The 18,063-nt window shown below is 38.0% G+C and overlaps 1 protein-coding gene across 1 annotated transcript in view; it reads left to right on the forward strand.

The window, feature by feature from the left end:
* Positions 1-574: 574 nt before the first annotated feature.
* Positions 575-18,063, forward strand: part of FHL3 (four and a half LIM domains 3) — a 69,912-nt gene continuing 52,423 nt past the window's right edge. The window contains exon 1 of the mRNA XM_063454955.1: positions 575-769. The gene's annotated coding sequence lies outside the window, so the exon portion shown is untranslated. The remainder of the gene's footprint in view (positions 770-18,063) is intronic.

Raw genomic sequence — 18,063 nt, forward strand, 5'->3', positions numbered from 1 at the left:
GGTTACTGACAACTGCAAGTCTGGAGAGTCCATAATACACTCATCAGGGGTGAATTTCTACTCCGCAGGGCGAATTCACTAACTAATGGCCAGTAGAATGTATTAATACACTCCAAATTCTCCACAATTCGCATCTTAGTAAATAACCTGAGAGATTTGCTTATTCTTGACCATCTGCCATCATCTGAAACCACAGTAAAAACTACTATGTATAAACTGTGCCATGTGCAGCATTCCTATAATACAGCAAAAAAAAAAAAAAAAAAAGGAGCTCTAAGCATAACAAATGTATCAAACTATAATTGTTAAAACCACGTTGTTGACACTAGTGACTAAACTCTCGCCATAGTGAAAGGTCTGGGGTTTGTTTCTTGCTTTATCAGTGATTGCCTTTTCAGTCCGTGTAACCTAGCCCAAATTACAAAGCAGCTTCCCCCACGCCTAAGGCTGTGAAACTGTTACAGAGCTGTGTGTTTTCAGGTACCAGTGTGGTCACTGTGACTCCCCACTGCCCGCCCATGTCACATAGCTTGCAGTGCAGTGGGCTGGGGCCTCTGTATGCTAATATAGCCGTACCTTAGGAATTAGGGCAAGTCCTCTGTCTTAGTCATTTCCTCTGTGAGTAACAGATCAGATTGCTACAGTAGTTCATTTACACGCTGCTCTCTGCTCTGAACAAACTTATCCCCATCTGATATCATTTTCCTCCCAGAAGAAGCTTCTGTGTCTTCGGGATTAACATTTGGATCAAAGCTCACAGAAAAAAAAGGTAAGTTCTCTATTGTTACCATCTGAAATACAGAAGGTGGAATGCATTGTTCTTTTGTTTTATAGAATGTATTTTACATCATTGTTTAGCTGTCTGTAAACCACCCAGTGTACTTGCTCATTCCTTCTGCACACTTAGGCTAACTCTTTTTTCCCCCCTCTTGTTTGCTTTTTTTTGTTCCCCCTTTGTTTGAAGAAAACATACAATCTGTGTATTTTCAAGCTATAAAATATAGCATTTATCCTATGAATTGACTTACAGTACAAACAATACATGCTCATTTATATCAATCATGCTATTTTGGATCACATTTTAGCAGATTTAAGTGAATATGTCTGGGGGGTGGTGAAAAACGTGTTTTTTTTCTACTTCAAAGCACATAATTTGAGTCTGTTTGGAACAGCAGATTTTTAGATGTAAATATTAATCAAAGTGTTTATAGTCTCACTAAGTATGTTTTCCACTGAGATCTTTGATTTCTTCAGTCTGTAATTATCCTTAATTTTTGTTGTTAGTAAACTGTGGGTTTAAAAGCAGAGCCCTGGAAATTAACATATCTACTTAAAAATATACAATATTGAATATACAAAATAATACAGCGGTCTGCGACAAATTTCCCACTGCCTACCGCAAGCGAGTTTAACATATTAAAAGGTCCATAGCTCAAACTTTAGGCCTCTTGCTTTATTGGCTCCAATCTTTACAATATTGTACACTTGATTTAAACATTACTTTTTAAAATGATACTAGGATTAAGTGAGCAGACATATAAAAATCAAAAAACACTGGATTAATTAGAATATGCTTACACCAGACATTCTAAACCAGTATAAACTGCAGGATTGCTCTGCTTGCCATATATTTAATTAAGTCGTATCTAAATGACCATAACTACTCTGCTTTTTAATATTGATCTTGTTGCCCTCTGTTTATATATGCCTCCATTGTAACAATTCAAAAATCCCTTGTACAAAGCTGCAATGAACATCTACCCTGCTGGAGGCTGTTTTCATAAGCAGTGTTAACTGTTTAAGTGCATTATATTGAATACATAGACATTATTAATAGCCTTTAGTCACTACATTCCACTCCCTTTTACAGCTTTGATGGCAGCTAGCCTTTATGTCTTGCATCTTTCACCAATGAATTATAAATAGCTTATTATTATTGGAATGTATATAGTGCCAACATATTCCACAGCGCTTTACAATATTATAAAGGGGGAAATTAAATGTCAGAAAATTACAAAAGGTTACAGGCAAATTAGCTTGATGCTTGAAAGAGTTTACAATCTAGAGTATACCTATAGCCGGGAGATTTATAAAAAAACTGTGATCTTAAAAAGCGGTGAAAAATTCTAAATGTTTTAAAGCAGTCATGGAAACCAGTGAAACCTTCAGGTAAATTTAATTGGTAATGACTCCTCATTTACAATCTTGCACCACTTTCAGATCGTGACAACTCTCCTCCAATATGTTTTTTTTTAAGAGAAATAAAAGTCGTCACCCATTGACGTATATGTGACGTACGCATGCATGTTGCAAGACTCTAAGAAGTATTGTACAGAAATAATGGAAGAATCTGCCAGTAGAAATGGCAGAGAGTATTATTTAGATCTGTTACACTTCTTATTTTTGACAGTAGACTTCATGAGAAAAAATATGAAGTGTTTTTTTTTTTTAATACGGGAACATCGCCAGAATCTGGGAAACAGAAATAGATCTGTCCTACCGCCATAGCCTATGTTTACTGTTGCACTTTGCTGCATTAGATCTGTTATATAGATTTGAGCGTGACCAGTAATCCTTTCTTTGTAGAATGGCTGCCAATTTCAGGTGCAAAGAGGAGGTTAATTAGTATTCGTGAGTATATTGAATTAAATTTTAAAAAGATATCTACAGGGGGAGCTCTGCCCATCTTAAAGGGAATGCACTACACATGTAATAATTGAAAGCTGCCAAAACACACTTAATTATTTATTTTCATAACTTTACTGGTATTACTGACAAGAATAAGTCTATGTCACTTATTTCAGGCCCTACAATTACCAAACATCCATCTTGCCTTTGCCGTGAATCATTTCTCCAGCATTTCTGTTATAAGCAGACTGTTTGTATAGTCAAGAAATACATTTTACTTTACTATACCCATAAATTCGTGGGACATGACATTGTTATTTTCCCCAACTAAGCTTTGCGTTTAAAATGTTTTTTTAAAAGAAAAGATTTATTAAAAATAAAAAATTTGAAACGGGTACTCCAAACAACAACTCGGTGTAGTGGTTATGTTGTCTAGAGTCTGTGAAAGCCACCTTTCAGTTTTTTGTCAAACCATATAGGAGTTTTATAAGCAAACAAAGATCTCACCAGACCAAATGGAGACTGCTCCCTCTTAAGCTGCATTGATTATATAGAATTAACACATCTACATATCAATGTAAGTTTCCTTCAAACTGGACAGAACGAATGTCTGAGAGTGCTATGTAGAATGCTCACACAATGAGTCTACAATTCCTATAACGCTTATCTCCTCACTCATTAAGTGCATTGATTAGAATACTTTAAATTGGTGTCAAACAGTTATCTAAAGAGGTGAGGCGAGGTGAGTTAGTCTATCCACCCGTATGCATTTAGGAGGCAGTTTTGCCTGAATATTAGCTAATCTTTAAAATAAAAACTTATAGACAAGGTCAAATATGTATAAGTATATATATAACTTAGATATGTATTGCTCTAGAAAGACTGCCTTTAAAACCAGAATGGGGCTGCATTCACTTGGGTTTTCAATGTATTAGGATATTATATCTCCATGTCTATACAACTCTTTATTACTTACCGGTACCTCCTCTAAAATGTATCCTATTGTATCATGACTTGTACCCAATGCTAGACTAATGCAGCTCCAGGCCCATGTTTTGAAATCGGCCCAAACAGGCACTCTATAAAAATACACTTTTTGTCATGTAGTCATTGTGAAATATGCTGCTGCCATTACAGTGGCGCTCCAATCTTATCAAACAGTCTTTTTGATTTATTATCTTTTATAATGGCCCAACATTCCAATGTCCTCATGTGTCATATTTCATGCATGTGGATCAGTTAGTATCCTTTTTTTTTCTTTTAAAGGCCGTACTACAGATATTGAAGTTTTGTCGCATATTGTTAATATGTCAACCATTTGCTACCATTTCATATTTCAGCCCATCTGCCAACCTTGTTTATGAAGTCATTGAGTAACACCACAGAGGGGCATGCTTATCCAGCCCTCAGTTATCTGCGCATTGATACACCCTCCACCCATCAAGGACACCACAGAGAGGGCTGTTTGATGGACTGGAACATGAACTAGTGATAAATGAATGACATTACTTTACAGGGGGTAACAAAATATACTGTATAGTAAGCATGTCAAACTCATGGCTCGCTGGGCCACAAATATATTCATTGTGGGCCACGAGTTTGTCATGCTTGCTGTACAGGATAATGGGAGTAAAAAGCACATTACTTGAAAACAATGCATGTAATGAAAAAAATAAAAATTCAGGAGTAGACATATTAGGTATGGTGTATAGAAATATTTCAGGGGTCACCCATTTCACCATCTTTCCATTGTTGCTTGTCTTTTTTACGGGTGAAGAGTTAGACAAAATGGAACTTCCAGAGAGAAAACTATCTGTGTTCAATAGAACAGACCAATTACCTGTTCATTTTTTAATGTTTGCATCACTATTACAGAAAGCTTTTCATTGGTATGACATCACATTATGGTATCCTCACCAGCTAGTGAGGATTTCATGAACTTTATCTGTACCTACAAAGCTAGAAATATCCTTTGTTCAGAGATAAGTAAAGAATAAAAACAGCTCATAAACCATTATAGGGGTTATTCACCAACCGCTAAGTAAGTGATTACTATACTAAGCCCTAGAATAAAAACACCTTGTATATTCCTTTATTGCATGCACATAATAAATCCCATAGTGCAAGGCTCACCATTTCTACCTATGCACATATAACCATTAAAAGGTCTCTGTCACCTCAGTGCTTATTTAGCTTTCTCTTCTCAGTATAGCCTGGTGTGCATGGATGGTAAGACAGGAAATTGATTAGAGCAGGAAGCGTGTGTGGCAATGTCTATACAATTTATCTACATGCAACACTGAAAATGCTTCCAGTGCACACTCTGGTGGGAGGATGGGTTAGACATGAATCCTTATTTAAAACATCTGTATTACAGAGTGCTGGCCAATCTCAGTTATGTAGGACACATGTCTCTCTCTGTATACACACTAAAGTTGTGCACTTCGACTGAAAAGAAAAGATTTTTAGGGGCTGCAGATTTTTGGACGGCTTGTCTGAATTTTCTTAATAAAAAAGTTTTTTAGGAAAAACAAACCAAATGGGTGAGAAAATGGACCAATCAGTGTACTGCAAAATATATAAATAATATGTTATGGCCATTTAATTCACAGCTCAAGTGGGAAAAATAACCAATAGAGAGAAAACAAGGAGAAGCAGTAAAAAATCTGATCCGAGAATAAAACCAGCACTTGCTGTCATCAATGTTTTTGGGCTCCAAAGAATCACTAATCAAAGGAACATGCTCGTCCATTGAGCATATCGTTTGATTTGTGATTCAGCTACAATTTGACTTGGAGTTCAGGAATTCATACGATCACCCAATCTGCACAAATACAGATGAAATGCGGTGTATAACAAAACAAATATCCACCTAGCTCAGCAAATCTACAGTCTCAGATTAGAAAATACATTCATATAGTGTGTTCAACAGAATTATTTTGTGAGTCTGCAATTATAAAGAAAATAAAAAAGACCCCCAGCATAATTTTATATAGCTACCAACAATGTCAGATAGGCCCAGGATAGTTATTTTACCACACGTTACACTTACTTATTTGAATGGAAACATTGTATTCCTAGCCTATAGTGCCCTCCTCACCCCCTTTTGTCACTTACCTGAATCCAGCACTAATGTTCGTCTGTGCTGGGGGAGGCTCTACTTTCGTTCATCCTCCCCCGACGTCGGCTGACATCAGTGACCTAATGCGCAGCCAGTGCCATGCTCACATTAGGACAACCCCATAGGAAAATTTAAATTGATTAAAGGTTTTCCTATGGGGTTTTGGGTGACGCTGAATGTTCTCATGCATAGCGTGAGTACGCCCAGCGTCAGTAGGCGATTAAAAGTCACCTTAGCATTCAGAAACGCCTCTGGTGGCTGTCTGGTAGGCACCCAAATCACTTAAATGAGCTGAAGTGGTCTGGGTGCCTATAGTGTTCTTTAATATCCATACACTTGTCCTAAAGTAAAAAAAAATACTTGTAACCATATTGTGAAAAGCAAATTGTAGTTGGGGACAAATGAGGGTGGAGACAAGCACTCTTTTATCAATGTGTTGGCTGCTATTCTACATTCTCATAACATGTTAAATATTGGATGCCTAATAAAAAACAATACATTGACCAGATAGTATACCTTTAGCACCTAGAAGAAAGACCTAGGCAGAAATATGGCACTGTTTTTTTAAACCTATGCAATTTATGTCAAGTTAAATAAAAACATTTTTGATTTGATAGATGAAGATTTGACTTTTATTTTGGCAATCTCATTCTGCAAAACATTGTCTAAGGGGTTTTAGTAATTAAGTTATTGTAGTAATATTTGGGTGCATTCTGTTTTTTGTGGATGTCAATATTTTGTCACGTCCCTGTTTTGTGTTTCAGATGAAATGGAAATGAAAAATAAATTAACAAGTAACAATGCACTTCCTCCTGAGTGTCATGCAAAGAAATGATCTGTGTATAACTAGGTCAGCTGACTTGACCTCTAAATCTAGCCTGATGACTTTTTCTTTATAGGCTTGTTTTTTGTAGTGTGATAATACTGATTAGTGCACAGTGAGGAAGTCATTTATAGCTGACAATATCCTTGCTAGAGGAAGACCCCGTGGTTGTTATTATCTCCCCCGTCCCATTTCCTTTTCAGTCAAAACTGTGTTTGTGCTGTAGTGCCTTATGCTGGATTCAGCACTTCCATATTGCACATATGTAGTTCTTATCACTTCCATGTCATAAGGTTGTCAATGACTATGTGATGAGCTGCAGTTAGAATGTACAGATGGATCTTCCCAACAGTTACCCTTTGTCCAGGGGGTTTATAACACTCATTCAGGGCTTTTTCTATAGCCATTAGTTGTACATGTGTGTCTTTGTCATCTAGGTTTGCAATATACAAGTAGAATATAAAAAAAAAAAAAAAAATCATGCTTTGATGCCAGTATTTTGACTTTTCATTCTAAAATCCCCCCTCCCCCCCCCCCCCCAAAAAAAGGGTATCTGAACTACTAAACAGATCATGACAAATCTGCTTACCTTGCAAAAAGCGGTCACTGAAACAATTGATTTGGGTGAGAACCTCATCTTATTATAGTGCATTTGTTTTAATTCTATTGAGTATTGTTTTCTAGTTTATGGGTTTATAATTGTAGCACACAACCCTTTCCCTACCTGCTGTAAACACCCAGGTGCTCTAAATTTACCGGTATTATCCGTTTTGTTATTCGTAATAGTGATCAATTTATAACAAGCAGTCTTAAATTCCTACAGTTTATTAATCTCCTTTACCAGCAATATACACATAGGGTAAGTTTACAAAATAGTGAAAATTTGTGTTTTATAAGCTAAATGTACCTTTCCTGGTTTAAAACTTTAATATTTATTATAAATAATAATATTTTAAAGTTTATATATTAGTATTGGAATTTTGACCACTATGGTCTGATGCCCTATTCCCACAAAGCCCTCTGTTTATAGAGTTAGTGTGCCGTTATCTCCTTTATCTGCCCAGTCTTCTTATCTGACTACGCAGAGCTCTAGTTTCACTTCTAGGAGAAGCCTTTATGGTTGACAGCTTTTCGAAAGAACTTCCCATTTACTATCATGAGTGTATAAGGTATCTATATTGATCATTTTATTACACAAATATCTTGTACTTGAAAAGTGCTGTCAGGATCTGATTGAATTAATATACTATCAAAGCTAAACCATTCAATTAAAAATGAACGGTCGTCTTTTTTTGGTAGCGGTTATTTTCCCTCACTCCAGTAAACACTGCTGAATAAAAGAATATAAGCAGATGGGTACACAAGGTACTTAGAAGTAAACATAACATCAGTTCTGTATGACTGGCACATCAGTCTTTTCAAAAACCTATGTAGGTGCCTTTTCCTTGGATTCCCATTGGGTGCATATACATGGTCAACACACATACATTTGCATCAGATGCCAGGCAATTCCAGAACAAGATTGCGTTCGATGTTAGTGCAAAAACAGTTATGGGGTAAACAGAAGGGAAAAAAGAACAAAACACAAGAATGCTTCTTCCTCTTTATGTATTCAATCATAGTGGTAATACCCTTATTGATTGATTGATTAATTAAGTAATTTGCCGATTTCCCTCTAGAATGGTTACATTTGACATACTCTAGACAGCACTTTTCATGTCTTGTCCAGCAACATGCAGATGGTAGTCATGTAAAAAAAAAAAAAAAAAATCATGGCCAAACCACAAACTTTACAAATGTAAGTAGATATTAAAGGCTTCAGGCAAGATTGTGTAGCGGTCTATCTCATAATTCTTTTTTTTTTTTTTTTTTTCTTTTATATTGCACACATTTCAGAGAGGCATCAGGAAAGGCCTTTTAATTTTAAGCATATCATGGTGTTTAGGGTTACTTCAGTGAGTTGAAGTGGTCATGGTGGTAGGAGTCTCTATGTGAGGCTTGAAACACTGCACATCTAGAGTTATTTTTAATTATGTGCTGGGAGCTAGTTGCACCCAAACTCTGTTCTGGGCTGCCTATGGTCAATTCTCTGAGTATTTGATGTGTTGTCAGCTCTGCTTGCAAGTGGAAAAGCTGTCCTTTTCCTCCCTCCTTTCAAAATCTGGGAGAAATTCTCCCTACCGCCCGCCTCCCTCCCCTTGGGTTCGCATGCGCTCTTAGCATCCTTTTATCCGGATTCTTTGTCATATGTGAGTCAGTTTCGATACTTTTTGTACCATGTTGCACATTGCACTATTAAACCAAGTACTCTAAAGGATCTACCTCGTGGAGATTATCTGGGTTCACTGATGTCTTGCCCCACTCTGGACTTTATGGCAAATAAGAAATACATGCTTTGTTTGGAAGCAAGTGTGCTTAGTCTCTATGGTGACACTTTATACTGTGGTTGTGTACCAAGCCATTGTTGTAGGGTTTGCAAACAGCTAAATATTTTATACCAACGTGGAAAGATCAATGATTTTGTGCAAAAACCTAGGTGTATCACTTAGGAGTCTTGGAATTCTTTATGAAACTGTTGCCATTGCAACTAGAAATTTTGCCCTAGCGCCTAGGATTTAAAGCCCTTTAGCTAAAGGCAGGATGGGGGAACAATGGAGCTGGCTGGTCGCCCTGAGGAGCTGGACTGCCGGCTCAGGGAGCATGCAGGCGGCTGCCCGGAGTAGTGTGCAGGCGGCCGCCCTGGGGAACATGGAGGCGGCCGCCCTGGGGAACATGGAGGCGGCCGCCCTGGGGAGCATCGCTGTGGTCGGCTAAGGCAGCGTGCCAGGGATCAGTGATCTTCAAGTGGCTCCCCTCTGCTCCCTCGCGCTGTTTAATGATGCTGGGAGCCAGACTATGACGTAATTCTGGCTCCCGGCATCACTACAGAGAGAAGAGAGGAGCCGCTTGAAGATCACTGCTCCCTCATACGCAGGATGAGCGAGCAGCCCCACTGGACCCCAGGGAAAGTCCACTCAGCTCTCCCAAAGGTAGGGAGGCTGGGTGGATTCAAATTTAAAAGGAAAGTGTGTGTTTGTCTGTGTGTGTGTGTGTGTCTCTCTCTCTGTCAGTGTGTGTGTCTCGCTCTGTCAGTGTGTGTGTGTCTCTCTCTCTCAGTATGTGTGTGTGTGTCTCTCCCAGTCAGTATGTGTGTGTTTCCCTCCGTCAGTGTCTGTCTATCTCTCTCCGTCAGTGTTTGTGCGAGTCTCTCTCCGTCAGTGTGTGTCTTCTTGTGTCACCCCTCCGATCACGAGAGAGGTGTTTTTACTCACCTACTGTCCCATGCCATGCCAGTTTTACGCGGTTTTCCCTGCCTTCATCGGTGAGATAATCAATCTTTAACCAATGCTTTCCTATAGAAAAGCTTTGGGAGGATATTGTGCATGTTTTCTATATGTAACATTCAGCACCTCCATGCAGGACTCTAGTGGTGTCTGAGTGACTGTCACTAGAGGTGTTACTAGGCAGCAATGTAAACCCTGCCTTTTTATATTGAAAAGGCTACAGAGACAGGCTACAGGCACCAGAACAACTTCATTAAACTGTAGTGGTTCTGGTGACTATAGTGTACTTTTAAGAATTGTATATTTCTCGTAAATTAAACAAAAAAATCTGCCTCTTTTAGCTGGCTCCTAGATTCCAAACAAATTTGTCAAGCCCTGTGTTAAGTGATATATTTTTTCCTTTCCTTATTTCTTCTTGGCACATTAGAACTCTTGTAAGTCAAATGATTTACATTTGGCTGCTCATAGTGACAGAGTAAAACATATTCCACAGAGAGATGCGTCATGCCATGAGTCTGATTGTGGAGAATTCAATCTGAATTTTCTCCATAGATTAGTGTTCTCTTATTCAGTTTACAAGGACTTACAATAGTCTAGGATTTAGTGATTATCCAATGCTCTTCCAAAGGGAAAAAAAACTGAATCATAGTAGGTATTTGTAGACTATGTTGAGAACTGTTGCAATGGACTTAAATTGTATACTAAGACAAAGTGTTTTAAAAAAAAAAAAAAAAAAAAGTTGTTGTTTTTTTTTAAAGAAACTCTTTTGCTGCACGTTCTTTTAGTTGGGGACATACGTAACGTGAGATAACAATCACTAGGTATGTACTGGCAGACCTCACTGGACTGTTTCCGAAGGCGAAAAGTCAGCTGTAGTAAGAACCACCCAGTTTCAGTTAGATATCATTGCTAGAGATAAATTAAGCAAGAAGAAACACACTGTACACTACATTAATATAGTTCGAAAAATGTGAATGTACCTTAAGAATTATCTCCATTTTCCATGTTCTAGTGGCTATCTGTAACAGTGTATATATATAGGGATGAAAATTGCAGATTTAATTCAGCAGTAACTTTTTTTGTGCAGCTTGCTTTCTATTTTGTCTTTTTTTCCAGTAAAGATTCCTTTGTGCATGACTTATTTGCAACTTACTAATTTTGACTAATGGCCTGTGAATTCACTCCAGCCTACCACATCTTATCTGGAGACAGCTGATTTGGCAGAGGTACTGTGGTTCCCCATAGAGCTGAGCTCAGCACAAGGTCTCCCATGTGAAGAATAACCTATACCAAAAATTATTTTAAGCTGTAATGTTACGGACATACATTATTCCTCCCTGTCAGCATTTGAAATCTGTTTTCTTGAAAATTCTTTTACAAGCTGCATTCCTCTAACAAAAGACCAAAAAAACTCATACAACACCTTCTCCAGAACTTTACTCGTTACAGAATGGGTGCATTTGAAATTGCTTTTATGTAGCTCTAATGATCCCTGAGAATATTATTGTATTTTATAATATGTTGTAGAAGACTTAGATGGCTGTTTCTGAGGTAAATTCGAGAGTGAGGCATGTTTTTTTCTAGAGGTTTTGAGGGTGATTTTTAAATTGAGAATGTTAAAGGGACACTATAGTCACCCAGACCACTTCAGCTCAACGGGAAGGGATAATAGCTGGGATGTTAAAGCTTTGTGGTATAATGTGCCCTATTTGTCAATATGATATATGTGTGTCTCTCCTCCCTCCCTGTTTGGAGAATAACCTGCAAAAAGAAAGTTTTTAGTTACCTGGAATCTAGCACCGGGTGTAAGCTCCCGGCGCTGACTTCCAAGCCTCCCTCTGACATCACATGGGACGCATGTTGTCTAATCGCAGGCTACTAATAGAGAAGCCTGTGATTGCACCATTTCAATGACTCAGAGCGCACACACACACAATCTGAGCCAGTACAGAGAGAGTGTAATGTATTTTTAAAAATACAATTAGCAGAGAGAGACGGAATGGAGCGCCTGTTGGGTGGGAGAGGAAAACTATCTTCTCCTTGCAGGCATTCAGGGATGGAGCCTACACCTTTGTTGTAAAATAATTATTTAAGTAAAGCTAATGGTGCAGGTTAGTTTTCCAGTTAAAAGTTATATATATAACTAAGGGTAATGCTACATTTGGCATTAGCTAGGGATAATTTCTTCTCATTTCTTCTATGCCAGGTGATGTTACTGTTTACATTTTACCGTTTTGCTTCATGACAACCTATGTCCAGTGCAGTGATTAAAGAAAGTCTTGAACAATGACTCTTGTTGAGGTTATTATTATTATTTTATTATTTATTTAGCGCCAGCATATTCCGTAGCGCTGTACAACTTTACAGTGCGCTAATTTGTAATACTAAGTGCCAAAAATATATCTCCCTGTCTATATGTGTGTATATGTGTGTACACTGAAAGAGCTAGATGGCAATAATATGTTTCTTCAAGGAAAACAACTTTTAAGAATCCCATGTTTAGCTTTCCCACTCTTGCCTCCATCTCTTCATCTCCATCTTGGCAGTGAGATAGGGAACTATATAAAAACATCCATCCCTCTTCCTGTGCAATGCAAGACTCATAGGAGCTAGCCATGGTCTCCTCCCCACCCCACGTGTCCTGAATCCAGGGTTGTTAAAGGAGTTAATATCATTTAGAAGATAGGCTTGCAGGTACCTATTGGCTCTACCCGTCAATTGAAAAGTCTCTGATATTTTAGAAGTCAGGGAAGAAATTGAACAATAATGTTTTATAAAAAATACCAAAAACTGTGCACTAGCAGCACTATTATATAGTCTATGGTAGCAGGAAAATATGTAGTTATACATTTTCAGATAAAATCATACTTATCAGACTTATTAAAACTAAACTAAAAATATCACTGAACTGATTGATTAAAACATTGTTTTAGCTGAATTGCAAAGGAATTTATGGCTAAATAAAGATTACAACCATGTGCTCAATCCGTACATTGATTATATATTACGTTTATTTCTCCCGGCTGCGATAAAAGCCACAGCAAGTTATTTTTTTGTCTTCTAATACAGAGGCCCTGCTAGGAGCTGCAGCAGAGAAATGTCAGGGGCTGAAGTCTTTAAACAGCTGGCAGTATTTATTGCGTTGTTCACCAAAATTAGGCAGCTAAACTAAACCAGAGGTGACCCAAGGGCAGATATTCTTTGTTTGCTGTCTGTAACATTACACTGTAGTAAAACTAAGGCATTGATGTATGTCTGGAGCATTACATTATTGTTATGCTTGTAACCGTGGATCTTTCATATAAGGGAATCAGCAGAGATAGGCCTGGGAATAAATCACTGAAGTTCAACAGTCAGAGCAGGGTAAAAATAATACTAGCCGACAGAGGAAAATAGACTATTTGGGGAGATTTATCAGTGTGGGGCTGATTTTTCTGAAGTTTTTGTGGCTTCAATGATAAAGTCTGATGTTTTTTTTTTCACTATTTATCACCTTTCTTTTTGAATAGGGCATTCCACTTATTAATATTATTGGCCTTTTTTGCATCACAGATGTATACATTGTATATATATATTAAAGGGGAAGGGGGACAGTTACTTTCCAGTTGCTTCAATATCATGCTTATTTATACCAGGATGGGGAACCGTCAGCCCTCCAGATAATTTGGACTACATTTCCCATAATGCTCTTACAGCCATAATGCTTGCAAAGCGTCAAGGGAGATGTAGTCCAAAACATCTGGAGGGCCAAAGGTTACCCACCCCTGATTATACCCGCTATTTAGCAAATAATTGCTGTGAGGTGTGAAAAATAAAACTAAATGCTGCTTAGGTTCAAGGAAAAAATGCTGGCCAACTAAAACCTCACTTTCCTGAAGCCATTTCTACAGAAAGTGCTTCTTATGCCCAATACCTTTTTTAACAGCAAAAACAGCAAACATACCCTCATAATTTATTTCCTCCAGTACTCACTACCTTTTTAGTTATTGCAAATACCAGTACCATCTTTCTCTTTACCTACACGTGTCCCAGTCACGCCTGTGTCAATCCATATGCCTTCACAATCCACAGCATACCTTTTCAACCAAGTGAATTTCCAGCTCCTGTAGCTGTAGTGCAAGTGGGAAAGGGCACTTGGCGAACACAGTTCTACTCCTTCCATCTGGGCTATGCTCAAATCATGGCCATTGTAGTCTATACTTTTTCAAAAAAATTTTTCTCAATTCCATTTAAAGGGACATTATTGGCACCAAACCAACTCTAGCTTAATGAAGCTGTTTTGGTGTATAGATCATGCCCCTGTAGTCTCCCTGCTCACTGAGCATGATCTACACCAGGGGTAGGCAACCTTTTAGCAGCATTGTGCGCAAATAAGATTGTTATGTCCCGTAGCGTGCCGGTCTTATTTTTTAAATTGAGGTGTGTATGGTGCCGTATTCTGCTTGTGTTATTTATACTGCAGTTGCTTTGTATTGTTGTATTTGTGCATATATGAGCTATTACATTGTATATGTTCACAAGTAGTTTTTTGGTGTTGTGTATGATACTTCTGAATCTGGGCTGTGTATGGGGGCTGCTTGTGGAATTGTGTGTTTGGATGAATATGTCACATTGTGTGTATGTGAGGGGCTGTTTGTGGTATTGCATGTGAGAGGCTGCATGTGGGCTTGTGTGCATGTGTGTGGATTGTTAGTGGTTGAGTTTGTTGGGATTGTGTGTATGTTTGTGTGTGGGCTGTTCGTATTATTTGTATGAGGGGAGGGTTATTCTGCCTTTCTGTGTATATCTAGCAGTGTGGGTGGCTTCCCTGGGTTCCAGTTGGGACCAGGCTTGTCAGGTACAAATCAAGGGCAGGAGCTGCAATAGCAGCTGTGGACTGCTCTACTCTGGAGTGGACTCCCATTCACAAGTGCTGGGAGGAAGTGCTCTGAGATCACTTCCTCTACGTGCTGCAATGAATAAATTGAGGATTGTCCTTCACCACCTTTTCGTATTAGCAGATATCTGAAGTTTCACTGAGACTCTTGATAGGCCAGAGCCTGTTTGGCTCTAGCAGCCTTGAGTGCCGTGCAAAGACACCTCGAGTGCCGTGCATAACACAAGTGCCATAGGTTGCCTACCCCTGATCTATACACTAAAACTGCTTCATTAAGCTAAAGTTGCTCTCGTGCCTATAGTGTCCCTTTAATTAGGTGTTTTGAATAAACCTCATTGTATTTGCTCCAATAAACTGTGCCTTAATGTAAACACATTGTGGAATATCATGAACTATTTTATATCCAACACTCGTCAGAACCTGACATTACAACAAACAGTTTCTCTCTTCATAAATTGACCAGCACAAATCTAGTACATTCTTATGTTTTTACAAGCATGGCACAATACAGGACTGTACTTGCTGCTGTTTATCTGTAATAACTTTTGTTCTGCAAACAAGGTGTGTTCCATTCATGCTGACAGAATAGGGCAGTACATTAAGTTACATCTGTTGTTCATTTCTGAAAACACTGTACAGTTTTCTGAAAGACACGGTCTGCACTATATTAAAAAGGGGTGTTCTACTTACCATAACCTATACAGCTCATGGCATCCAAATCTAGATCTGTTCCATGTGCTTTTGTTGGTGTAGTTTATGGCTTAGCTCCATTTAGTTTCTTGTAATACACTTCAATATTGCCAAGACGTCAGTGGAGAAAATGTTGAGTGTCATAATGGCTAAAAACATTGGTCAGGTTATCGCCAGACTGCGCTGACTGCATAGAGTGAAAGAAGTGTACAGGTGTATCCTGTTTGCTGTGGGATGAGGAATGATAGCTATAAGTCTGCAGACAAGGACTTCCTAAAATAACATAAGACAGCAGGTGGAAGGGAATTATAATTGCCGCAAGGACAATTACCTCAGGAAATCCCAGACTCCCAGTTCTGTCTCACATGTCCGCATAATAATATTTCTGTTATAAGTGGTACTGCTACAAGCTTAGGTTGTTGCTGCCCTAATCCTGTGAAGCTTGCAATCTAATTTTGGTAGAAGAAAAAACGATTTGACATTCACCTAAATATCTGGCACACACACAAACACACACTACATTTCTTTGTTTCTACTAATTAAGAGCTTAATATATTTTGTTTTGCATGTCTATATTGCAGTTTAAAAATGGTTTTGAAAATATATACAGTACTTCATGCTAGGAATATAATAAAATTATATGCTTGCGATTGGTGTGTATTATAAAAAATATATATTTTTTAAGCACTGCAATAATATTTAATAGAACACATCAATCACCCTAACCACTGCAGTTATAGTTCCAGGAATACCCTGGCAACCATGCCACTCCATGTAAGTAGTCAAACCATCTGTTAATGGTTTGACACCTTACATGGGATCCGCAGAGTGCTACGCTCTGCCTCTTTCTTTTGCTGCTGGGAGCTCCTCTTAGGAGTGAAAACCTGCAGTGTAGGGCCAACTCATTGGCTGAGAGCATCAGCTGTTTGCGCTCAGCTGGTAAGCTAAGCTATGCCTTGCACTGACATTAATTTCCAGGTGCCAGTGTACTCCTGGTACCAAAACCACTACATCTTGCTGTACTGGTTATGGTGTTTAGTGTGTTCCTTTGGCAGTAATGTGACAAAATATTTAAAGTGTTTGAGTGAAAATTTCCACATTTGGAAATCAAGTCTTGCACACCATCCTTCACCCTTCTATTATCTAGCTAAGGATCGTGTGGAAGCTCTGGTTGCAGAGAACTTCCTGGAAAACGTTAGACTGCTGTGCTTTGCTAATCTCTGTGTATATATAGAATTGTACGCAAATACTTTTTAGCTGTGTTGAATGAATCAAATGCATGTTAATCTATTGTCAAACAAAAATCGATTTGTTTAACGGGCATTTGATTCGTTCAAAGCAGCTGAAAAAGATTTCTAGTATGTAATGCTTTGGGTACAAACAGCTAATTGGATCAAGGCTAGGAATGATGGCGACCTCGCCAAACAGCCACAGGGTTATAAACTGAAGTGGTTACATGTCAGGAATTCAAACTAAATATCTAATTTTAGGCCACAGTAGCCAAACTGCTAGCCTAGCCTAAATTTGCTTTGAATTCCAAATAACTCACACTTTTTGGATTAACCCTGACATTATTTATGCTGAGCAGGTCATCCAATGCTGGACAGGCACTAATGTATATGAGACTGTGCTTATTAAAAATGCATTGTCTTCAGAATTTATGGCAATATTAACCCCTTAAGGACACATGACATGTGTGACATGTCATGATTCCATTTTATTCCAGAAGTTTGGTCTTTAAGGGGTTAAAGGGGGCACAGCTGCGTTAATGGCTTTCCGTCCAACAAGAGTACTTTAGTTCCAGGTCCAATTGGCCTTAGTGAAGAAATGTGTGAAATAAAGTAATTTTTATTTCCTAACCTTATTTTTTTGCCCCCCTTTTTGAGATTTGCTATACTGAAGATACTGCAAAAAGAAGTATGCAATTTCAATACCATTAACTGGTTAAATAAAGTTAGTGTAAAAAATAAATAAATTATTAAAACATGTAATTTATCTGCGGGCTACACCCAAACGCTAGACTTACTATAACTATGTAGTCTTATTATATAATTGCAAGCATTAAATCATATTCATATATTAAAACATATACCATACAAATAACATGAAACTAGTCTGCATCATAACTCTGCATATTTATTGCTGTAAAAACACTGTATTCAGCTGCATCAGCAATTTAATATAAACTAATGGATTACCCCATAATTGCTTTGCAAACAAAGCCATTTATAATTGCAGTTACTGACAGTTTTAATACTAAGACTACATATCATAAAACCCTCCCAATCAAGTCTTTACAACTAGATTTAATTACTTTTTAAGTCAGTGACACAGTCACTTTTTCCAAGGCTCTGTAATACACGGAGTCATTTTACCAAACCAAATAGATATTTGAAAAACGATTTCACATATTTTATCATTTACTTTTTTTGGTTTAGTGGTTTGTTCAAGTTGCAACTTTCCCTATTTTCTCCCTTTTTTTCCCCCCAAGGCAAAGAAATTATGTATATTTCATTTTGGTGGTTGTCACTTTCTAATATTTTCAAATCTGAATATGTGGCAAGACTGGTATGTACAAATGTTAGAACTTGATTTTATATTT

This window comes from Pelobates fuscus, chromosome 1, assembly GCF_036172605.1.
Source record: "Pelobates fuscus isolate aPelFus1 chromosome 1, aPelFus1.pri, whole genome shotgun sequence".
NCBI lineage: Eukaryota > Metazoa > Chordata > Amphibia > Anura > Pelobatidae > Pelobates > Pelobates fuscus.